Below are 25,246 nucleotides of genomic sequence, written 5' to 3'. Positions count from 1 at the left end.
AATCTTCCTTTTGATATTTCATGTTGTCTATTTCCACACAGGACTCATCAATAATTGATTCTTCTTCAATCTGATCCAAACTTCCCTCTTCATTAGGGTTTTGTCTTCCTTCTATAGATCTCATCTAGCATCCATTATCTTCTGCAACAATTTCATCATGTAGATAGCTGAGAAAACTATACAAATGAAAGTCATACCCTAATTTATATATTTTATTTAATAACTCATAAAATGGAGGTTTGACATCTGAGGGTATCTCTTGATAAATATTGAACATCCTCATGAAGAAATTTACTGCAGATTCATCTTCTTGTTTTTCTATATTTAAAAATTCATCCAAGGGAGACACACAAAATTTTGTTTCCATAGTGTATTCTTGGTCCTCCTCTAGCTCATAACACATGCTTCCTTCTTCACCTGCATCATGAAACACATGAAGGAACCATTGCTCCAACTCCCTCCATGATGAGATGCTCAATGTAGGGAGTGATTCATAGGCTTCTCTTGCATTATCCTTCAATGTCCTGATGAATAACTTCATCACATAATCTTCTGCATAAATCTCATAATCCTTTACGAATGTATAAAATGAGCCCAAATGATCAAGTGCTAATTCATCATATTCCCCATGGAATTTTGGACAAGTTGTGAAAGCTTAGGGAACAACTTGTTTGGGATACATTGAAAGCTTTTGAGATCTAGTGGGTTGATGCCATCTAGAATAAATGATTTTCTTTGAAATATTCTAAACCAAAATTGCTATTTCTTTCAAGAAGGAAAATTTTCATCTCCTTCTAGATCTTCTCCCTTAGTAGAGTCACCAACTGAAATAGATCTTGTTATGTAGAATAGAGTCATCACATCATGTAGACAAAATTATTACTTAGTGATCTCCTGGGTTCTTCCTTCCAGTAGAGCACACCTCAACAAAGATTCTGGAATTGAAATTTTGTAGACAACTCTCCAGCAGAGTCACCAATCTGTTGGTGCCCAAAACCATAGATTGGAAAGCCCAAAGACTTGCCAAATCCTCAAGCAGTCTAATCAGCCTTGGCCAACGAACAGGGATAGTCAAAGACTAAATCCCTCTGCACTTTAGGCTCTACTAAACCTAGGCGAGTATACCTCAAACTCTCAAGCAAAAAAGAGATTATTTAAAGTGGATTTAAGCCTTTTAGCAAATTACAAACTGGAAAAATGTTGTCTACAATTATGCTTTATTATGTGCTCTAAATAAATGTCTTTGAAAATAAATGATTGGGAATGTATATTAAAAATGAGATTGCTTTCAAGACCTAAAAGACATATGGATAGATCAATGTGCATGTGACATTCCTTGAAGAATGGAGAGGAGGAATTAAAAATTCTCAAAAAAGGGATATCATGGGGATTGGAAGAATAAAAAGGAATTAAAAATTCCTTGGGAGAGGGGATGGCTAGAGGAATGTGAGATTTTGAAAATGTTACATTCGCCTAGGAAAAGAGTATTTAAAGCTAGTAGTTGGATGGAAGGGACAAGGAGTTGACTTCATGGCTAATCATGATGATTAGCCATTAGCAACTCATTAGGAGGGGGATTAGAGGAAATGTTATGTGGGGTTAGGATTTGAAGGAGAATTTGAATAGGAGAGAGAATGAGTGGAGGGAATAAAAAATTAGAAGAATAAGGTTAAGTGAGTTTAAGGAGTTTCTAGAAGAATTTATTAGGTTAATGATGAATTAAGAAGATGATTTGTAGGAATCATGTAGGTTAACTAATTAATTGAAATTAATTAGCTAAGAGGAAGATTTGTGAGGATTTAATTTTTTAGAAGAATAAAGAAAGTGATTGATTTATTAAATAAATCAGTCACATGCTATAGTGACAATATTAATTATATTTAATTAATATTGAGGAGAATTTGAATTAACATAATTAATTAATTAATTATGTGAGGAATTGAAAATAATTAAAATAATTATTTTTAAGTGTCTACATTTTGCCCCTCTTTGAAGTGAGGTGTGATGATGCATTGATTCAAAGAATAATCTTATTTTGATGTTGATAGATTATGGTATGGTGATGCCCCCTCAAGAGATCAATTGAGGTAATTGATCTTTGGAGTTTTGCAAGATTGATATCCCAATAGATTTGATTTGATTTCTACAACTATGGTTTGATGAAAATGCAAGTTCTTTGATTATCTTGATTGCTTAGGTTGGTAAGATTGAAAAATCTTGATTGATTCGATTGATAAGATCTAGATTCAGTTTGGTTTCAGGAAGAATTCATCCTGTATAAGACAAAGATGATCAAAGCGTCTAGTTTGAGGAAGGACTCATCCTATATAAGACATTATTGATCACAACATCTGGTTTCAGGAAGGATTCATCTTGTATAAGACATGATCAGAGCATTTGGTTTGAGGAAGGATACATCCTATATAAGATATGACTGATCACAACATCTGGTTTCAGGAAGGATTCCTCCTATATATGACATGATCAGATCAGAACATCTGGTTTCAGGAAGGATTCATCCTGTATAAGACATGATCAGATCACAATGTCTAGATTCGGGAAGGATTCATCCTATATAAGACATGATCAGATCACAGCGTCTAGTTTCAGGAAGGATTCATCCTATATAAGACATGATCAGATCACAACGTCTGGTTTCAGGAAGGATTCATCTTGTATAAGACATAATCAGATCACAACATCTGGTTTCAAGAAGGATTCATCCTGTATAAGACATGATCAGAGCATTTGGTTTCAGGAAGGATTCATCATGTATAAGACATGATCAGAATCAAAATTAATTATGTGAGGCATTAAAAAAAAAGAGGAAGAGAAATTAGGGTGGAAGGGATAAATGAGGAAGAAATATGAAGCAGTCATGAGGTATTTGGAAAGAAGAATAAGAGATGCGAGACATCGGAGGAAAATGGGGGAAATTATTGAGTTTAGGATTTGATGGAATTATGATGAGATTTTGTGCACAACAAATGTGGAGAGCCAACCTAGTTTGATGTTGCCCTGAATGACTTGCAAGTGTTAAGAAACACTAATACAAAGTTGTGGGTTCGTGCAAGGAAACCCTCAAACACACTGATACCTCTTGTACACGAGAAGGTAAGTGTTGATAAACACTAGTACCAGGTCGTCAATTTATACAAGAGGGATCCAAAACATGCCATACTATGAAATATGCCCCAGTATGTGCCTATCATAACGTACCTGGATATGGAAGAACCGAGGCAGTCGTAAATAGTGGCAGTCATAGGGCAAAAACATGCAAGTCTATATGAAAAGATCTAACAAAATCTAACAAGTCTCTTCCTTGCGACCAAATGATACCTCTTGCCAAGAGTAGAACTAGGATGGAGGATTAGGTTGCCAGACGAGGGAAGGAGTCATCCCTAGGGAAAAGTGGGCTTTTGGATTAGGCAAGCACTTTAATAGTTTTAGAGAGTGACTTGTGGACTTGGGATTGTTTCTCAAGACTTCTTGAAGCTTACATAGAGGCATAAAAGCTCAGTTCTAATGGGACATTCCTTGTTCATGACTCGGGAGAAGTCTCATCATCATATGCATGTTTTATTGGGAGGCAGAAAAGAAGGAATGTTGCACATGGGTGGGCTGGATGGTGGATGATTTGTAGTATCGACATGATAGACAGTGGATCCGGTTATTTACCTTGGTTCCTGCATGGAGGTTTTCACCAAGGTACTTGTCCATAGCGCCACCAAGTGGTTTTCACTAATGGACAAATTGTTTTTCTTTCTTTTTCTGATTTTTAATTTTTTTTGTGTCATAAGGTGCCTGTTTGCCAGGTTTTCACCAAAGTGATGATTTTTTCAGGATGTTTTTGTCATTTATTTTTTATTTTTTATTTTTTATTTTTCTTGATTTTTTTTGACAATTTAAGATTTTATGAGGACTACGCATAAAATATTTTGAGGTGCATGATATTGATTGGATCATCCAAAGGATCGCCTTTAGGAGTAGACAACTAATAAGCTCCTAATCCATATTTCACTGTGATTACATATGGTCCAAGCCAATTAGGCTCGAACTTTCCTTTGTTTTCTCTTTCTTGTAGATTTTTCTGATTCTCGATGAGGACAAGATCACCAACTTGGAATTCTCAAGTTCTAACTTTTTTATGATAACTCATGCGTAGATGGTTTTGATATACCCAGAGATGATTCAAGGCCTTGAGGCACCTTTCATCTAACAATTCTAGATCTTGTAAGTCGGCAATTTTGTATTCCTTATTTGGTAAGATATTTTGTAGCGATACCCTTAGAGAGGGGATCTCGATCTCAAGGGGAAGGATGGCTTCGGAACCAAATACTAGGGAATAAGGAGTGGCACTTGTCAGGGTGCAGATGGAGGTGTGGTAGGCCCACAATGCAAGATGGAGTTGGAGGTGCCAATCACGGCTCGCTTCATTGACTGTCTTTTTGAGGATTCTTATTAGGGCTTTATTAGAAGCCTCAGCTTGGCTATTGCCTTAGGGGTAATATGGAGTGGAGAAGCGGTGTTGGATGTTGAATTTTTGGTAGAGTTCTTTGACATCTTGGTTTTTAAATTTTCTTCCATTATCTGTGATGATAACTTTTGGGATGCCATATCGGCAGATTAGGTAGTTCAGGATGAATTTGGATATTTTCTTGTTGGTGGTGAAAGTAAGAGGGATAGCCTTTACCCACTTGGTGAAGTATTTGGTGGCGGTGATAATGAACTTATGTCTGTTGGAAGATGAAGGGTGGATTTTCCCAATGAGATCGAGCCCCCACTGCGAGAAGGGCCATGGTGTAATGAATGGCTACAATTCTTGTGATGGTGCATGAATCTTGTCGCCATGTTGTTGGCAAGCGATGCATTTCTTCACATAGTTGTATGCATCTTCTTCCATTTTAGGCCAATAGTATCCTATTCTCAAAAAATTTCTAGCCAATGTGAGTCCACTTGAGTGTGCCCCACAGATACCCTCGTGTACTTCACGTAATGCCCATTCTGCTCCTTGTTTATCTAAACACCTTAGGAGGGAACCATCAAAATGACTTCTGCACAAGGTGTCTGCAAGGATGGTGTAATGGGCACATCGGTGGATGAAGGTTTGTTGTTGGGTTTTGGTGAGGTGTGGGGGAATGGTATTATCTTTGAGGAAAGCAAAGGTTTCTTGGTACGAAGGGGACTCGGAACCAATGAGAACACACACCATTTCAGACTCTGGTAGGTCATATGCTGATATAAACAATTGCTCGAACAAGAAATCATACTTCTGACTGTGTGCTGGCATTTGAAGGAGGGAGCCAATGGTGGCCATTGCATCTGTAGCCCTGTTGTTTGTTCGTGGGATTTGATCAAACTTGATTGCCGTGAAATGTTACTTATGATTTTCAACCATGGTATGGTAGGGAAGGATTTTTTCATATTTTGTCTAGTATTCGTCATTGACTTGTTTTATGACAAGCTGGGAATCACCATAGACTTGTAATTCCTTTATTTTCTAGTGGATAGCCAAGCGCAAACCCGTGATGAGTGCTTCGTATTCTGCTATATTATTGGTACATGCAAAGGCTATCTTGTATGATTTGGGGATGCCATCTCCCTGAGGTGTCACCAATAATATTCCTACCCCTGATCCATTTTGGGTGCATGAGCCATCAAAGTATAATTGCCATGTGAAGGATGTGGAAACAGTCATAATGAACTCATCTGGTAATTCTGTGAGAATAGGATGGTCACCTAGAAGTGGAGCTTCAGCCAACTGATCTACAATGACTTGTCCCTTGATTGCCTTTCTATCCACATATTCGATGTCAAACTCACTTAGGAGAATGACCCATTTGACAGTTCTACCAGTGAGAGAAGCTTTTGACAGGAGATATTTAAGTGGATCAATTTTAGCAATTAATTTTCTCTTGTTGTTTAGCATATAGTGTCGTAGTTTCTGTGTGCTAAACACTAATGTCAAACATGCTCTTTCAATGGGGGTGTAATTGAGTTCATATCCTACCTATGTCTGACTGATGTAGTAAATGGCATGTTCCTTCCCTTGATCATCTATTTGCACCAGTAATGCCCCCAATGCCACTGTAGTAGCACATATGTACAAAATGAGGGGTTTTCCAGGGGTAGGTGGCATCAAAATTGGAGGTGATGCTAGATATTCTTTTAATTTCTCAAAGGCCTTTTGACATAGCCAATCCCATTTAAATTTTGTGTCTTTACGCAACAAGTGTGCAAATGGATGGCACTTGTCTGCTAGCTGTGAAATGAAACCCCTAACAGACTGGAGTTTTCCCTGGAGACTGCGCAGTTGTCTGAGAGTTTTTGGCAGAGGCATTTCCATAATAGCTTTTACCTTTGCGGGATCAACCTCGATGCCTCTGCAGGAAACAATGAATCCTAGTAGTTTTCCCGATGTGATGCCATACACACACTTTTTGGGATTTAGGCGCAACTTGTATTTTTCCATTCTTTCAAAGATCTGTTTTAGAATAGGGATGTGCTCTTGTCTTGTCTTGGATTTTCCTAGTAGATTATCCACGTAGTCCTCCATAATTTTGCGCAAGAGGTCATGAAAAATTGTTGTCATTGCCCGTTGATATGTAGCTCCAGCATTTTTAAGGCCAAAAGGCATGACCCGGTAACAGAAAGTACCCCATGGTGTTGTGAATGCGGTTTTATGCTGATCCTCATCTGCTATCCTGATTTGGTTGTATCCAGAAAACCCATCCATTAGCGATAGCATTTCATGTCCTGTTGTAAGGTCCACAATCATGTCTATATTGGGGAGCAGGAAATCATCTTTAGGACAAGCTTTATTTAGATCTTGGAAATTTGTGTAGATGCGGATGCCCCCGGCAGGTTTGCCGATAAGTACAGTGTTAGAGACCCATTCAACGTAGTCTATGGGTTTGATGAATTCTGCATCTAACATCTTTTAGAGATCTGCCTTGACCAAGAGAACAATATGCGGGTGCATTTTGCACAGTTTTTGTTTTATAGGTTTTGCATCTGGGTGGACAGCAAGATTGTGAACCACTAAGGTAGGATCCAACCCTGGTATATCAGCATAGGACCATGCAAAATTAATTTTTACCTCTGTAAGGAAGTTGATGAAATCTTGTTTCTCTTTTTTTGTGAGGGATTTGGCAATGAGCACATTTTTCAGGATGACTTTGGTGCCCATGTTGATGTTGTTTGTTTCTTCTATCAGCAAATTTGATTTGTCCTATGGAGGGTAACCAATGGTAGGGAGGTCAAATCCCTCATCGTTAAGTGCCTTTTCCAGGTTTTCACTTTCAGATATGCCCTTTGTTTTTGTTTTTTGTACATCCAAAGGTGCCTCAGGGAGGTTTTCGCCTAGGGAATCATGTCTTTTCCTTTTATTATCTTTTTTGTGGCTAACGACATTGACCTGACTACAAAAGTATCCCTTTTCGTGTAGTTGAATACCCTCGATTCTGTTACAATCTTCTAGATTTTGCCCCATCAAGAGAGAAATGAGAGCATTATCTTCGGCGTAGATATCTAATGTGGGTTTGTCTCATTGGCCCCAGTCAATGAGTTCAAGGTGGACAAGATGTAGCTCATGTGAAGTGGGAGGGGTTATGGGGGTGATGGTATTGATGTAAGCATCCAAGAATATATCTTTCTTGTATTAATAAGCCATTTCATGTAATTCCTCTTCATCAGCCCTTTCGATATCCGAAGAAGGACTAGAAGGGGCACTAGCGATAGTAATCTTAGGCACCGGGGTGTACCCAAAGCCTTTGTTGTATATGTAATAGATAGGATTTATGGGTGCTTTTCTTCCTTTCTCCTCTGGTCCTAGGCCGTGTCCTTTGTAACCCATTTTTTCAACTATGGCCGACACTTTTGGGTACATTTTTTTGGATATTCTTGCTGGATCATCATCCTCTTCCTGGTATAGCCATGAAGAGATATCGGCTTCAAGGCTCTCGTTATCAAGTGGGCCCCATTGCTGGAAGGTGGTGTTTTGGTATTGCATGACTAGTTTTGGGTCCCTTTTGAGCTCTTTTGGTTTGACAAATAACTTAGGAGAGAGAGGGAGGTTGCCTATTAATAAGACATCCTCCAATTTGTATTCTCCACAGCCATTGTCCAAGATCTTGATTTGATTACCTGGTTGAGATGATGTGGAGGCAACATTTGATGTGTCAGATGGAGGCGTTGGCGAGGGTCTATTTAGTGGGCAATGATACGGATGCTTCCCCTCTAATAGTTTGCAATATGAAAAGGTTGAGGATCACCTTTGATAGTGATCTCTCTTCGATTATAGCAGAATTTGATGCGTTGGTGATAGGTGGAGGGTATGGCCTGCAAGGAATGAATCGATGGCCTCCCGAGGAGAATGTTGTAGGGGAGATCAAGATCTAGTACTTGGCAAGGGGTTTCAATTGTAATGGGGCCCACTTGAAGAGGTAAGGTGATCATTCCCTTTGAAATTCTTTCTGCATCATCATATGCCTTTATTGTGATCCTTCCTGATGTGTCTATAAGATCCTCAGAAAGTCCCAATTGTTTTATTAATTTGTATGTACACAGATTAAGCTCAGATCCATCATCTATCAGGATACATTTGACCTTGTGTTTGTGGATAAGAGCTTCGATGTGCAAAGGTTTGTTATGGTATTCATCTGCAGGAGCATCTTTGGAGGTAAATACAAGGTGTTGCTGGGAAGCAATGTTTCCAATGAGGGCTTGGAATTGGGCGGCGTTGATGTTATCAGGAATGCGTGATTTGAGAAGAACTTGTTCCAAAATTTCTTTATGGACCAGGGAAGTTTTGAGAAGTTCCAAAATGGAGATCTGTGCGAGTGTCTTCCTAAGTTGGTCAAGGAGGTCATATGAGTGGGTGGAAGACATGGGTGGGGGGTTTGGTGGGGGGGGGGGATGCCTTAGAGGGTGACTTTACCTCGACGTGTAGTTACATTACAGTCATTCTGGAAATGGGAGGTGGAAGACGTGGCACCTTGAACGACTATCCTAGCAGGATTTGGCCTGCTTTGGGAAGAAGGAGGATTAACTCCTTGGATGGTTATGACATTGACATGAGTGTCTATAGGTTCAATGCGACCTACTAAAAAATCAAAGCTGGTTATTTGATTAGCGTAGTCATAACCCATTGCGTTAGATGATGAGCCTTTTCCTTTATCATGCTTTGGGAAGCATTCCTGGTACATTTTGATTTTTTCATTGTTATTACTAGGTTTTGCATTTGCTACTTCAATCTCACCTCTATCAATGAGATCTTGTATGGAGATCTTCTGTTTCATACACTTTCGTGTATCATGTCCCTTGATACGATGGTATTCACAATACTCATTTTCATTATACCATCTTGGTTTATGATGATTGGGGTCAAACGGGCGAGTGATTGGAAAAACCACTACACCTGCTTGGACAAGTTTTTGAAACACCATTTCAATAGGCTCGACCAGAGGAGTGAAGTCTCTTGGAGTCTTGTTATTCCATCGGGGTGGTTGTCCCTGGATTGAGACATTGTTATGAGGTTTTTGAAATTGATTTTGATTGTTTTGATTATTGAATTGATGATTATTGGTGGTGGATTTTGGGGGAGCGGCCACAGTTTGGACCTGCTTTGCATCAGTTACACCATCATTGACCATGTTTTTGTTCTTAGACCAGAATTTTGGCTTGTCGTTATGATAAGAGAAAGAATTTTGTGTCAATTTCTGGTAATGTTTCAAGGTTCCTTCCTCCAACAAGACACGTTCGAGAGTGAGGCTCTTATCGATCAATTTTTGGAAGGATTTGATACATTAGGATATTAAAGGTCTTGAAAGTTCAGGCACCAAGTTCTTTTGGAATAGCTCAATTTGATGTTGTTCTAGCATGTCCCACTAGAATTTCTTGATAAGATATCACCATCTTTGTAGGAAATTGGTGAAGGTTTCTCCGGGCCTTTGTCTTGTATTGCATAGGTCCATCATAGACACATCATTAACCATGTTGTAAGCATAGTGGGCCACAAATTTTTCTGCCAAGTCTGGAAAGGAGGCAATGGAACCTCATGGTAAAGATGAGAACCATGCCAGGGAGTCTCTCGTGAGACTCTTGGGAAAGAGTCTACGAAGATAAAGGTCACTATAGGAGACTTCTTGGCATAAGATGTGAAATTCTCGGACATGGTCGCGGGGGTCTCCTTTGCCTTCATACTTGGTGAATTTGGGGATCTCAAATCCTGGGGGGTAGGGTGCAACTGATATAGACAGGTCATAAGGACAAGGGCAAAACTATTTGAATGAGTAAGTTTTCCTTTTATTAGTCCTTTCTTTCATGTTCTTAATGATATTCTTCATGTCTTGAATTTCCTTGATGAGGTCTTGTTGTGGACTTTGATAATGATGAATTGTATTTGCCCCAAGAATTGGATGAGCCAAAGAAGGTGCACCACCACCAATATATTGATATGATGAGGAGAAGGGAATGTGGGATGTGATGACCGATGTCGCTGGGATTTGAGTGATAGTTGGTTGCGGTCCGCAAACTGTTGTGGTGGGATTGAGTACGGCCTGGATAAAATTTGTGACATTGTTGGCAAGAAGAGAAGTTTGTGGAATAGAAATATGTGGTTGAATGGAAGGCGGTGGTATAGAAGTGTATTGGAGAATATATGAGATCAGATTTGATAGTGGTATATATGGTAAGGAGGAAGAAGGTGGAATGGAGACCGTGGTGGGAGGTGCCGCAGGTGGCATTGATTGAGCTTGGATGATTGATGAGGCTGCAATTGATTAAGTTTGAATAGTAGGTGTAGCACTTTGTGTGGGAGCGAGGTCTCTTTATGGTTGTTGGGCGAGAGTGGATCTATTAAATTCAGGAAGAAGTTGAGCTCCATGTTCAAGGAGAGTTTTTAGAAGTGCAGTAGGATTTTGTTGAATAAACTTTTCCATCATCTATTGGTTATAAGAATCCGCTAGGAAAGTTTGCACTTCCGGAGAGAGTTCATCTTGGCTAACCATGTTAGGATTTTTGCTTTGATCTTGATTGTTAGGTTGCCTAATTTGTATAGGATCTTGTGTGGGATCTTCATATAAGACACCAATGTCTGACATGCAATATTGTTGTTCAACCATCTTTTTCTTTTGGGATCGAGTTGCGACCATACATGATATTTATGATGAAATGACTTAAGAAACTTGTGATGAAAGGACTTAGGAAATTTGATGATGATTGATGGAGGAGGTATGGTAGTGATGGTTTAGAAGAAACTTGATGACTAGGTTGTCTTTGGCATGAACATGACTCAATGGAGGATCGATTCGAATGGTAAGTTGTATGAAGGGACACGACCACCCTGATTTGGACGATAGTTGGTGTTTCAAAGGACAAACTTGAATGTTGATGGAGAGGACGGACTCTTAGCTTCTCTCTTGGGCTTATGAAATATGGGATGGACAGAGCTTTGACGCAATTTTGGACTTTGTGTGGGTAATGACTTGGACAATTGTTTGTGTCTTGACAAGTGTTTTTTGAAAAGTGTTTGGGGATAGTGATGTGTCTTTAGTCTACTCTTGGCAAGTATGTACCAAACAAAGCAAACATAATGATCAAATGCATATTATCTCAAAGAAACTCATGCTCATATACAACATTCTTAAGGCTAGCAAGGATAATAGTCATTGGATCCCAATTGGTTTCCTAGCTACGCTTACACAGAGCGGACACTTAGATGCTTGATCCCATTGGCTCCCCTCCATGACACTCACTTCTTGGGGCAGCCAAGCACCAATTCCCATGAAAACTCCTCATGGAAAACTTTGTGTCTCTACTAAGGGCCGTAAAAATATGGGTTGCTTCAGAGGTCCAACCTCCTGCACCAATGAATAGAAGGTTTTTGGCCACTATGAACAAGGTGTTTAGTAAGTCTTCCTGTTAGGAGCTACCCTTTGAAGTTGCGCAAGCGCAATTGAGGCCTATAGCCCAACAAAGCACCAAGAACTTAGTAGTCACGCAAGCATGATTGAGATCTCTAGGATCCTACTAAGCGCCCAACATGAGAGTGAACTCTCATATAGCCCCAACCATTGACCCTTTCATAGTCAATGGCCTATTTATTATAGTGAGTTGGGAACCCCAGGTCTGGGTGTACTCACTTGGGTCATTCCCCTCTTACCTTCTGAAAGAGTAAGTTGGGAGGGCAAGCCCGCTAAGGGTAAACACGCAATCAAACAAGAAAAGGTTGGAGGGTCTGGATTTCTGATCGTCTAGTAAGACGAGAGCATACTCTCCTACCTTTACGCTTTTCTTAAAGACACATAAGACAATGGTTCATTCTATTTTAATTAATATCTAGGCGCCTAATTTAAATAAATACACAATATTTGGTTGAATCAACTAGGCAACCTGCAAAACAACTTAATTAGTAGTTTGAAAAATGGAGTCTTCAATAAGCATCCTGCAAAATAGTTTGATTAGTAGTTTGAATAATGGAGTCTTCAACAAGCGTCCTACAAAGGACAACAAAATGACAAAAAAAAATTTGGGAATAAGCAAAAAAACATGAATAAAAACTTTTTTACTAATGACAAATGTGGATTTGGAGGAAGCTTTGATGGGTAAATGGGGTTTGACTAAGTTTTTGCTACTTTCCAAGAGATAGGCAAGTGAAAAATGGGGATTTTGGAGGAGAGATGAAGGAATGAAAAAATTTGTCGAGGGACAAAGAAGCAAAAGTTGGAGATGGATAATTTGGGAAAAAATTGGAGGTGATTGGATAAAAGGGGAAGGAGTTATGGAAAACCCTAAAAATAGAGGAATGTGGGATTTTGGGCTTCAAAAAGTGGATTTTGGGATAGGGTCCCCTAGGAAGGAAATGTGCAAAAATGGCAATGCAGAGGATCTAGTGAAGTTTGAAGGAAAATGGAGTGAAGATAAAGTAGATATGGAAAAAAAATAGAGCATACAGTTGCGCTAAACAGAATAGAAAAGTGCCAAAGGTCTAGATTTCTGATTGTCTAGATAGACAAGAGCATACTCTCCTACTTTCACACTTTCTTCCGATCAAATAGCTTATAGTTAAATAGAATAGATAGTCACACTAAAAAAAATAGAAAATTGTCAAAGGTCTCAATTTCTGATTGTCTATATAGACAAGAGAATACTCTCCTACTTTCACACTTTCTTGTTGTCGAACAGATTATAATTAAACAGAGTAGATAATAGGAAATGAAAAAAAAATGCAGACTACAGTTAGCGCCTAAAAATTTTAAATTCAAATTTCCACAAAAACCCTCGCGCTAATCGCAGAGCTGTCGTGATGAAATAGAAATAGAAAAGAAATAGAAATACAGAGCCGTGTAGAAACAAAAATAGAAACAGAAACAGAAACAGAAACAAAAGAAGAATGTGGAGGAGACATCGCGTAGAAATACAGAGTCACCGAAGATTTTTTTTTTTTTTGTAGTCGTGCTATTCTAGAACCTGTGTCTCACAACTCACAAAAACTCATAAAAAAACATTAGTTCTTAGGGACGTGGGTCCCACCGGGCGTGCCAAAATGAAGAGGGGAAAATAGATTATAACGTCAAATGATCAAAACATAACGAAATAAACATCCAAAATGCTAAAATATCATGAAGAAACCATTTCACCTTGCTATTTTACCTTCTCCTTCGGATTGAGCTTGATGAAGTGAAGGCACCCCTTGATGATGATCCACCTGATGTGCTCCTTTGATTGCTTGATGTGGATGGCTCTCCAATGTTGTGCACAAATGGAATGGATTTGGAAGATGATAAGGATGAGATGATCAAGTTGCCAAGATGATTTCCTGGGCTCAAAAGGGCAGCATAAGATTACTGAATTTCAAGATGAAGAATGAAGGGTTGGAGCCCTTAATTTATAGGAAGAGGAGAGGAAAATGGATGGCTAGGATGGATTCGAGATGAAGGGCTAGGATTTACTTGTGATCTCACACAAGGTCCAAGAGAGGGTGTGGAGACCAAGAGATATGCCTTAAAGGCATTTCTTATCTCCACACTCCATAAGGTGCATTCGGAAGACTCCCAAGGTACCTTGGGAAGAGCAAGGTGCATGTGACATTCCTTGAAGAATGGAGAGGAGGAATTAAAAATTCTCAAAAAAGGGATATCATGGGATTGGAAGAATAAAAAGGAATTAAAAATTCCTTGGGAGAGGGGATGCCTAGAGGAATGTGAGATTTTGAAAATCTTAAATTCACCTAGGAAAAGAGTATTTAAAGCTAGTAGTTGGATGGAAGGGACAAGGAGTTGACTTCGTGGCTAATCATGATGATTAGCCATTAGCAACTCGTTAGGAGGGGGATTAGAGGAAATGTTAGGTGGGATTAGGATTTGTAGGATAATTTGACTAGGAGAGAGAATGAGTGGAGGGAATAAAAAATTAGAAGAATAAGGTTAAGTAAGTTTAGGGAGTTTCTAGAAGAATTTATTAGGTTAATAATGAATTAAGAAGATGATTTGTAGGAATCATGTAGGTTAACTAATTAATTGAAATTAATTAGCTAAGAGGAAGATTTGTGAGGATTTAATTTTTTAGAAGAGTAAAGAAAGGGATTGATTTATTAAATAAATCAGTCACATGCTATAGTGACAATATTAATTATATTTAATTAATATTGAGGATAATTTGAATTAACATAATTAATTAATTAACTATGTGAGGAATTAAAAATAATTAAAATAATTATTTTTATGTGTCTACATGTTGTATATTAATCTTCAGGAAATAATTGCATACATAAGTTGCACTTGTAAATACTTCATTAATGATTGCTTGCACAAAAGGATACTTCTTCTTCCTATAGACTTCTCTAATACAAAATGATATTCAATCCTTACAGCATTATGTTGTTCTTATGACTCTCCCCCCTGATATCTACATTTTTTAACCACTTATATATGTGGTTTAATGGGCACCATACCCGTTTTTGAGGAGAAAAGTCACTATTTTACATTAAAATTAACAAAACCCTTTGAAATTAATATGCAAACTAACTAGTCAATAACCTTTCTTTAAGCTATCCTTCGGGTCATTGTTTGGTCTGCTACCTTAAACTTTAGATAGGAATTTGAAAATTTTTGTGGTGGTAGGAAACATCCACTTCTAAAATGGGTCTTCATGAGATTTGATATTTGCATAAAATGTCATTACAAGTCGACATATTCTTTCATGCACATCGAAATAATAAGCTTTTCAGCCTTCTTACGGTCTTCCATATGGTCTACAGCAAAAAAACACGATGTACAAATCTAATATTTTTACTAGAGCTTAGAAACTTGATTTTCTGAAATGGGTATTTCTTATATGTTCATGTTTCATTCATTTTAAGTCCCTGTTCATATCATCTTTTCTACAGATCAAAAATACTAGTCTTTCATGGGGTCCATTGGAATTAATTTATTCATATCCTCCTTTACTCTAGTTGTTCAAATCATTAATCATCCATTATGTTTCATTTCAATGAAGTGACCACCATTTTTAATAGTAGAGTGCTTGAAATTATTTGGAAATTTGAAGCCCCAACATGAGCAAAGAGTTATATTTGAATTATAATGGAGAATATGATTTGTAGATTTTAATTGATGTTCCTACTTAAGAATCCACACAAGTATTCTTTAATAATAATCCTAAAATAAGAAACATATTTTACATTTTCATCCACTTTGTAAAAAAATTAATTGTCATAGATTAAATAGATTAAACACATGATATAACATTCTTAGAATATCTTTTCTATAGAATACATTGTAAAAAAAAATTAAAAAATTAGACTAACCAAGTTCAATAGCAAATTACAATAACACAAAACATAGTGATCTTAATAGATGTCTTAACAATAATTAATTATTATCACTTTTAAATTAATTATTAACACTTTTTAATTAATTTATAACATTTTTACACTAATACCTATTTCTTGTTTAAAATATATATTTAGAAGTTGCCTCTTCCCTTATAAATATTTGATATGTCCTTATGTCTTAGTCTTACGAAATCAAATAACTTTAATATCATATAAAATTTTGTTTTATTGTAACTATTGGTAGATAATATTTTCTTAGAACCTATAACTTATGAATAATATATATATATATATATATGTGTGTGTGTGTGTGTTTGTGTGTGATATTAATTTTAAATAAACATAGCAATTATAATAAAATTATTTTCTTAATATAGAAATAAGATTAAATCTATATCAAAACCCAGTTTCATAATAGATATATTTGAAAATGTTAATTATTCTTTATGAGGAACCACTTGTTCACCATGTCAAAATCGAGGCTTTGGGAAGTTAGAGGCATCATCAATGATGTGTATGCTAAAACTCACACTCTCTCCAACATGGAATGCGGGAGAATGAATTCTCACCAACATCTACTCGTTCAAGTATGAATTCATGGCTATGAGCCTTTTTTAATTAAACTTGGTTTTTTAGTATTTGGTCATTTCATTTAGAAGGATTCCTTATAATAAAGCATTTCCAATATGACAACTGATGAGCAACTTCTTTCTCAAGATTGTCACCGTCACCCGCTGACCGGATCCAACAACAAACATGTCAGTAAGCAAGTCCACCTTAGACCCCAAACGAGACATCACGAATTCCACCATGCCCTCAACGGATGTGCTACACCTCTTCACTTCTCCTTCTTCCCCTCTTCCCTCGCACATCTCCAATGTGCTCTCCATGCTGCGGGACATGTTCAACTCGCTAGGGATGTTCAACAAATTGAGAATCTAAGAAACATTGTAGAAGAGAATGGCGGCATCATCTCTGATAACTCGCTGGGCAAAAATGAGATCAAATTTATGAGAGGGCTAAGATCCGGGAATATAATGTCCCCTGACTCCCGCAGTTCCGCCTTGTCGAGGAACACGTTTTCTTCGTGCTTCTCATGGGGGTTCATAAAACTTGAACCAACTTGATGGACAAAAGCCACATCTTCACGACATATCAAACCAGCACACCGGCAGAATTCGTCAGCATTGAAAGTACTAGCGTACATCTTCTTCAACCCCATGGCCAAATTGTGAATCTGTGTGAGAGAAAGAGGGGAGAGACGAGCCAACAGGGTTTGGGGTACAACCACTTCTAGAAGCTTCTCTCGCCACCGCTCACGCTCTAACTCAGCAACGTTGCTGCTAATGCCACCAACCAAAACAATAAGCCATGCCCACCGTATCAGTCTTCCTTGTGTGCTAAACAACTAAAATAAACTTAAAACAACTCATCAACAACTGAAAAGTAGAAAACAGAAAGCTAAAACTATTGGAAGTTGAAGTCCAACAGACTCCTTCCCTGTTTACTGCGAAAAACTCTTTGTTATTCACATTCTTCTTGCAAGCTCTTTAAGAGCTAATTGTATTTCATTTTCTTAGGTTAATTGCTAGAGCTGATTGCAGCTGTGTATATGTAAACCAGATTGGTGAATAATAAAGTAATTCCCCTGCTTCAAGTGGGGATGTAGGCAATTGCCGAACCACGATAAATATGTGTTCTTGTTGTTTGTGTTGTGTATATTTCAATTCTATTTATCTGTTGTTTTCAATTCAATTTCTTCATCCTAACAATTGGTATCAGAGCAAGGTTAGATCGTTGTTTAGATTTTGGTGTTGAATTTCTAGAATCATGGAAGAATCGAAGATAGAGAAGTTCTCCGGTCAGAGCTTCGGGTTATGGAAAGTGCCGATGGAGTCTTTGTTGATAAAGCAAGACCTTTCACTCACACTTGAAGGGAAAGCAAAGAAACCAGCTAGGATGGTTGATGAAGATTGGGAAAAATTGGACAAGAAGGCGAGAGCAACAATTTTTCTCTCGTTGTCCAATAATGTTCTCTTTAATGTCATGGGTGATGCAACAACAAAAGAAGTATGGAACAAGCTTTCAGCCATGTATGAAATGGCATCGACTGCAAATAAAGTCTTTATTATGAAGCACTTGTACAAACTAAAAATGAAGGAAGGTTGTGCTATGGCAAACCACATCAATGAATTGAATACATTGATTAGTAAAGTGACTTCGGTGGGAATGACACAAGATGATGAAAGCAAGGTTGTTTTGTTATTGTGTTCTTTACCAAGCAACTAGGATGGTCTTGTAATAGCAGTTAGCACATCTATATCTGGTAAAAATAAATTAGTTTTTAATGATGTAGCAGCTACTCTTCTCAGCGAGGATTTGAGAAGAAAGAATGATGAACCTTCATCTAGTGAAGCCTTAATGGTGGTCAGCACCGATAATAGAGGTAGAAATCAGAATACAGGTGGAAATAATTACCATAGATGTTCGAAATCAGAAAAGAGGTTGAAGTCTAGAAACAAAAATGGTGAATGTTGGTTTTGTGGCAAAGCTGGTCATGTGAAAAAGGATTGCAGAAATTGCAAAAGAGCACAAAAGACAGTGCAGGACAGCGAAGCAAATACAGTTTATGATAAAGATGATAGCATATTAATCCTCTCCACAATCGACACTACTTCATATTCATGGGTACTTGATTCCAGTGCCTCCTATCATGCTACCTCATGTCTTGAAGCGTTCATTAACTATCATGAAGGTCATTTTGGCAATGTTTTCTTAGGAGACAACAAAGCTTGTTAAATTATAGGCAAAGGGGATGTATTGTTGCCATTAGAAGGTGGTAAAACATGGCTTCTCAAAGATGTTCACCATGTCCCAAAATTGAAACGGAATTTGATATCCATTGGATAGCTCTTTAGTTAAGGTCTTAATGTTAATTTTCTCCCGAATACATGAAAAGTAACACATGGTACCATGCTGATTGCAAATGATAATAAAGTGGGAAGTTTATACATTTTTAAGACTCATGGTGAAGTGGGAGCTGCAATGCTGATTGAGGACAGCAAAGCGGATCTTTGGCATCAAATACTTGGGCACATTAGCAAGAAAGGTCTCCATGTTATGCATACAAGAAATCAACTACCGGGCCTCAAGCTTGTGGAATTAGCCTTTTGTGAACATTGTCTTTATGGCAAACAAAAGAGAGTCAGTTTTTTGAAAGGTGGGCGTGACACAAAGACAACATCATTTGAGCTTGTATACTCGAATGTTTTTGGACCAATCGAGGTAACCTCCATTGGACGAGCTAACTATTTTGTAACATTTCTTGATGACTGTACAAGAAAAGTATGGATTTATATGCTTTCTAGGAAATCAGAAGTGTTTTCAAAATTTAAAATTTTCAAGTCATTAGTTGAAAATCAGATTGGGCATAGGATTAAATGCTTACAAACTGATAACGGTGGGGAATTTTGTTCACATGAATTTCATGATTTTTGTGCGGATAATGGGATTAGAAGAATCAAGGTTGTTCCTTTCACTCCTCAAGAAAACGGTGTAGCTGAGAGGATGAATAGAACAATCCTTGAGAAGGCATGATGTATGTTGTCTAATGCAAGTTTAGGCAAAGAATTTTGGGCAGAAGCGTGTAACACAGCAGTATGTTTAATCAACCAAAGTCCATCATCTAAATTAGATTTTGGTATTTCGGAAGAGGAATGGCAAGGGAAGAGGATTTCATACTCGCATCTTCATGTGTTTGCATGCGAAGCTTTCTCACATATACCCAAGGAAAAGCAAACGAAATTGGATCCAAAGTTGTTGAAATGTATCTTTGTGGGGTATGGAGAAGAGCAGTTTGGTTTCAGATTGTGGGATTTAGTTCACAAAAAGATTGTACGCAGCAGAGATGTAGTCTTTCATGAAACCTCCTTTCCCGCACTAAAAGATTCAAATAGGTCAAAGACATAATTTGTCCCTATGTCTCTATTTCAGAATGTGACTACTAGCGCTCTGCCTCTGGTCTCTCATTCAGTGGGAGCTCCTATGACATCTACATCTGTTGAATACAATTCTCAGTCTGTGAATAAAGAAGGGAGTGATGAAAATGTTTGGTCTTCTTATAATTTTGAAATTGGGGGTACGCAGAACAGAGAACACCCTCCCCAAACTCGCACCCATTTCCCAGGAAATATGGAGGAGCCATGGTGGTCTACAATTCCCTCGGTCTTCTCCCCACAGCATGCTGCATCATATCCACCTTCCTCTCCACGACAGCTATCCCCACAACCCGTAGCCTGTAGTTCTTCCCGTGAGTCTTCCGCAACACCTTGCTCCCTCTCCCACGAGCTACCCGCAGCCTCCTTCTCTCCTCTGTGAGCTCCCTGCAGCCTCTTCCCCAAACTCCCTGCAGGATCCCCACCCCATGGACCCTCTTGACTTCTCTCCCCATGCTCGCAGGCTTCCACGGGGCTAGTGCCTCCTCTACTAATTTCCTCCCATGAGCTCCCTACCTATTCTCATGCCACGAGATCTCCAATGTCCCATCCCCTGCACTCACCAACACTCACGGGGTCCCTCCCACCACCGTGCGTTCAATTTGGCGATGGTGATACGGTAGCCCCCTCCCGTAGACCCCTGATCTCTCATTCAACACTGGCAGAGAAAGATGTCTATGCAAACTCTGCTTCCCGCAACTTGCTTGAATCCAATGTGGATAAACATCTAGACAGGGACATTATCAGGCAGTCTAACAATGGGAGAGATATAAATTTGAATAAACAAGGAGCACAAAAATTGAATGACTCTACTACTGAAACAGAGAGTCAATTAAGGAAATCAACCAGACAGAGGCGTCCTCCTGCAAAGTTCTCCGATTATGACTTACTATTTTGTGAAGAGGCTGAACCTTGTTTTCTCATCTCTGATCAAATAGAGCCTGTAACATTCAAAGAGGCTTGTAAAAATGTAGATCGTGATAACTGGCATGCTGAAATGTGTGAAGAAATGTACGCACTAGTGAGAAATTAGACATGGGATTTGGTGCCACTTCCGCCTGACAGAAAGGCATTGAGAAATAAATGGGTGTATAAACTAAAAGATGAAGTTGATGGTCACAAAAGATCTCGAGCAAGACTGGTTGTAAAGGGATATGCTCAGCAGCAAGACCTCGACTTCAAAGAAATTTTCTCGCCAGTAGTTAAAATGACTATCATCCGAGCTATATTGGGATTAGTTGTAGCATGGGATCTTGAACTTGAACAGCTGGATGGGAAGATGGTATTTCTCCATGTTGACCTTGATGAGGAATTATTTATGCATCAGCCAGAAGGGTTCATTAAAAAGGGGCAGGAACAACTTTATTGCAGATTGAAACGCAGTTTGTATGGGCTTAAGAAAGCCCCTCGGTAGTGGTATCTTAAATTTGACAAATTCATGATTGATCACAAGTTTACTCATAGCGAGTCTGATCCTTGTATCTATTACAAGAAGCTTCCTAATAGCGAATTTGTAATTCTTCTCCTTTATGTGGATGATATGGTAGTGGCCAGCACAAGCATGAGGATTGTGAGTGAACTTAAGACTCATTTAGCAAAAGAATTTGCCATGAAAGATTTAGGTGCAGCAAAGAAGATCTTAGGAATGACTATTTTTTAGGATAGGAAAAAGAGAGAACACAAATTATCTCAGCAAGACTACATTAAAAAAGTCTTGGATAGATTTGGTATGGTGGATGCTAAGTTTGTTTATGTACCTTAGCCTCTCATTTTCAGTTGTCTTCTCAATTGTGTCCTAAAACACAAGAAGATAAGGAGTTTATGGATAAAATTCAATACAAATCTGCAGTTGGAAGCCTCATGTATGCTATGGTTTCTACTCGACTGGACATTGCTCATGCCATAGGATTGGTGAGCAGATTTATGGCTAATCCGAGCAAATCACATTGGGAGGTGGTTAAGTATATCTTGAGGTATCTCAAAGGTACTTCTGATTTTTGTTTATGGTTTGGAAAGGACAAGGCAGTTTTGCAAGGATTTACTGATTTTGATTTTGCCGGTGAATTAGACAAAAGAAAGTCTACTTTTGGTTATGCTTTCACATTTGTCAGGGCAGAGATTAGTTGGGCTTCAAAATTGCAACATACAGTTGCTCAATCAACCATGGAGGCTAAATACATAGCTCTTTCTAAAGGAGAAAAAGAGATGGTATGGTTGCAACTCTTGTTCAGTGAGTTGGGTTTGAAGCAATCAGATTTTGCTTTGTTTTGTGATAACAGTAGTGCAATTTTTATGACTAAACATCAGACATCTCAGCCAAGGTCAAAACATGTTGATGTTTGCAATCATTATGTTTGCCATATGGTCAAAGAAGGCAAGTTTCATGTAGACAAGATTCACACCGACTTGAATCCAGCTAATGTGCTCACTAAAGTGGTTAAGTGGGAGAAGTTCGATTTCTGTCGAGCTTCTCTCAATCTTTCCAATAACTGATAGCAGAACTAAGTGGGGGAATATACTTGTTGCAGCAGTTCGTTGGCCTTCAGTGGGAGATTGTTGGAAGTTGAAGTCCAATGGACTCCTTCCCTGTTTGGCGCCAAAAACTTTTGGCTATTCACATTCGTCTTGCAAGCTCTTTAAGAGCTAATTGTATTTCATTTTCTGAGGTTAATTGTTGGAGCTGATTGCAGCTGTGTATATGTAAACCAGATTGGTGAATAATAAATTAATTCCCCTGCTTCAAGTGTGGATGTAGGCAATTGCCGAACCACAATAAATCTGTATGTTCTTGTTGTTTGTGTTGTGTATATTTTAATTCTATTTATCTCCTGTTTTCAATTCGATTTCTCCATCATAATAAAAACAACTCACGCTAACTCCAACCAACACAAGTATCAGAACTTTGCCTCTTGTATCCATTGTCTCACTCTACAAGGGCTATCGAATAGCTATTCCTTCACTACCTTCTCTGTTATAGATAATTTCTTCCCTATTTATAGGAAAGTTTTCTCAGACAGCCAGCAAATGCTGCTAATTCATAAATAGTATGGACAAAACTAAACATGTTAAGATAAAAGGTATGAAGAATTCATGTTGGTACTGGAAGACGAATTGGGCAGAAATGTGAGTCTATGGTACTGTGCTAGTTTGGACCACTTTTTGCCATCATTTTGGAAACTAATTCTTTTCTTTTGGCACACAACAAGACTTGGACTAAAATTCGCATTGAAGGAACAATCATTTTGTTTCATTATTCATCTTCCAGGTGTATGAAGAGTTTTTTTCCCTTTTTTTCTGTTTTTCAATAGCGCATGAATTTGGGGACAAAACATTGAAGGAATTATTGCTATAGCCTATACATATTTTATCTAAATTTTCTATTTCAAGCAATGGTTGTGACAAGGTAAATATTTTTTATTAATAAAAGAGAGGAATTCTCTAATAATCGAGATTGGAAGATTTATGCATTATCATTTTTCTTAATGTATGAGATTGTCATTTCAAGAATTTAAAGCAAAAAACAAAAGGGTTATGTATGAATTATGATAGAAAATATATAGTAAAGTTAAGATCAAATTATTCTACACTAATGACATCTCTAACGAATAAATGGATGAAGAGGAGGTAGTGGTGGTTGCATAAGACTTACAAATATTATCTAGCCACTTATTTCCATTCTTTGTCATTATTAGTACTTTACAAACCCTTAAGGTGTTGAATTTCTTTTAGAAGGTGGGTAAGTCTAAGATACTAGGCATATTTTTCACAAAAAAAATGGTAACATTTTTGTGAAAATTAGTTTTTGTTATAGTTGAAGTAAGCATTAGAAATGCTTCTAGAAAAGATATCAACATATTATACAAAAGACATAAATGTAGGATTTTGAATTTAATTTTCAAAGATGTAATTTATTCTAATATCTAGAAGATAAAAATTGGTTAAGTGAATAATGTACAAGAATGACCTATTTAAAAATATATATGCTGGAGACAAAAGAAATGTATATGTACAACTTACAAAAATTTAATAAATAAAGGTATGGTTTAAAATCCCTTTCTATATAGATGCATTTTGTTGGAATGATCTGATACCGAGAGAAAACTAAGAGGAGGGGAGGGGGTGGGGGCGGGGGGGGGTGAATCAGTTATCTCACAAGTACAATATTTAATGCAAATTATAAGATTGATACTAGAGCACAACACAATGAAAGATGAAGCATGAAAGCACAACACACATGACACCAATATTTTGACGTGGAAAACACGGTAAAGGGAAAAACCATGGTGGGAAACCCTACCCACAATCTGATAATACTTTTGCAGCAGTATCTGAAATAATTACAATGGGGATTGCACTTGCAATCAGGCCAACATCCTAGAGCTCACTGCTCATCACAAGAGAGAAGTCTCACTGACTTACAAAACATCAAACTACAATCTAGAGAAAACGAACTATGAAAGTAGTATCCACTAATGCTTGATACAGTTATGGTTAAGCATAGATGTCTTCCCTGCAATACCAAATCTTTTATCCCTTCGCTACAAGATATGACTTTATTTGTGCATAAATCTTTCTCTCATAATGCAGACATAACCATTGGTCCCAAAACTATACCCAATTAAATTAATAAGTTACCTATAAATACAGATCATCAACCTTAATGATAAGGTCCGCTAAACCCTAAACCCAAAAACCCATAATTACAAAAGTTACATCACACGGTACCACCAAACCAATATTATGATTTACATTACATAGTATGTACCTAATTCAAATATCCAAACAATTATATCCACCGTAAATTTCATTAAGACTAAAATCCAACACATTTCACCAACCGGTAGAAACCCTCAATGCAATAACACAAAAAGTCTAATCAGATCTTAAATGTTCAAAATTCCAGTAGTTTGTTTCCAGCTACATGTGTACTTTCCATATGTTCACAAATTTGTAAATGTTGCAAGCCACCATAATGAACACATGTACCATCCAAGCAACACTTCTTGTAATATAGTTGACCATCTAGTCTTGCAAATAAGATACTAGATATGAATTCCCTTGAAGATGTGGGTGGAGCATTTATGTTGCATTCCTACAAAATATTGTTAGTATAAAAATCGACACACACACACACACACACACATATTAATAAACCTAATAATGGATAGAAAACTCAATATGTAGTCTACAACAACAAGTTGTGTATGTGTGATTTATTTTGACATAAAAAAGGATTTATCATTTCAAAGAATCATTGACTAATTTTACTTAGAGAATATATTCGTAGGAACTTGGCAAATAAATGTGTTTGATTCATATCCAAAAATTATTTTGGATGTGGATCACAGATTTGATTATGAATCCTCCTTCTTATATCTCTTTTATTGGGAGAGACCCTCGTGTTATTCTTCCAAAA

The sequence above is a fragment of the Cryptomeria japonica genome, chromosome 2 (genome assembly GCF_030272615.1).
Source record: "Cryptomeria japonica chromosome 2, Sugi_1.0, whole genome shotgun sequence".
Taxonomy (NCBI): domain Eukaryota; kingdom Viridiplantae; phylum Streptophyta; class Pinopsida; order Cupressales; family Cupressaceae; genus Cryptomeria; species Cryptomeria japonica.
The sequence above is the reverse complement of the archived record's forward strand: the minus strand, read 5'-3'. Positions refer to the sequence as shown.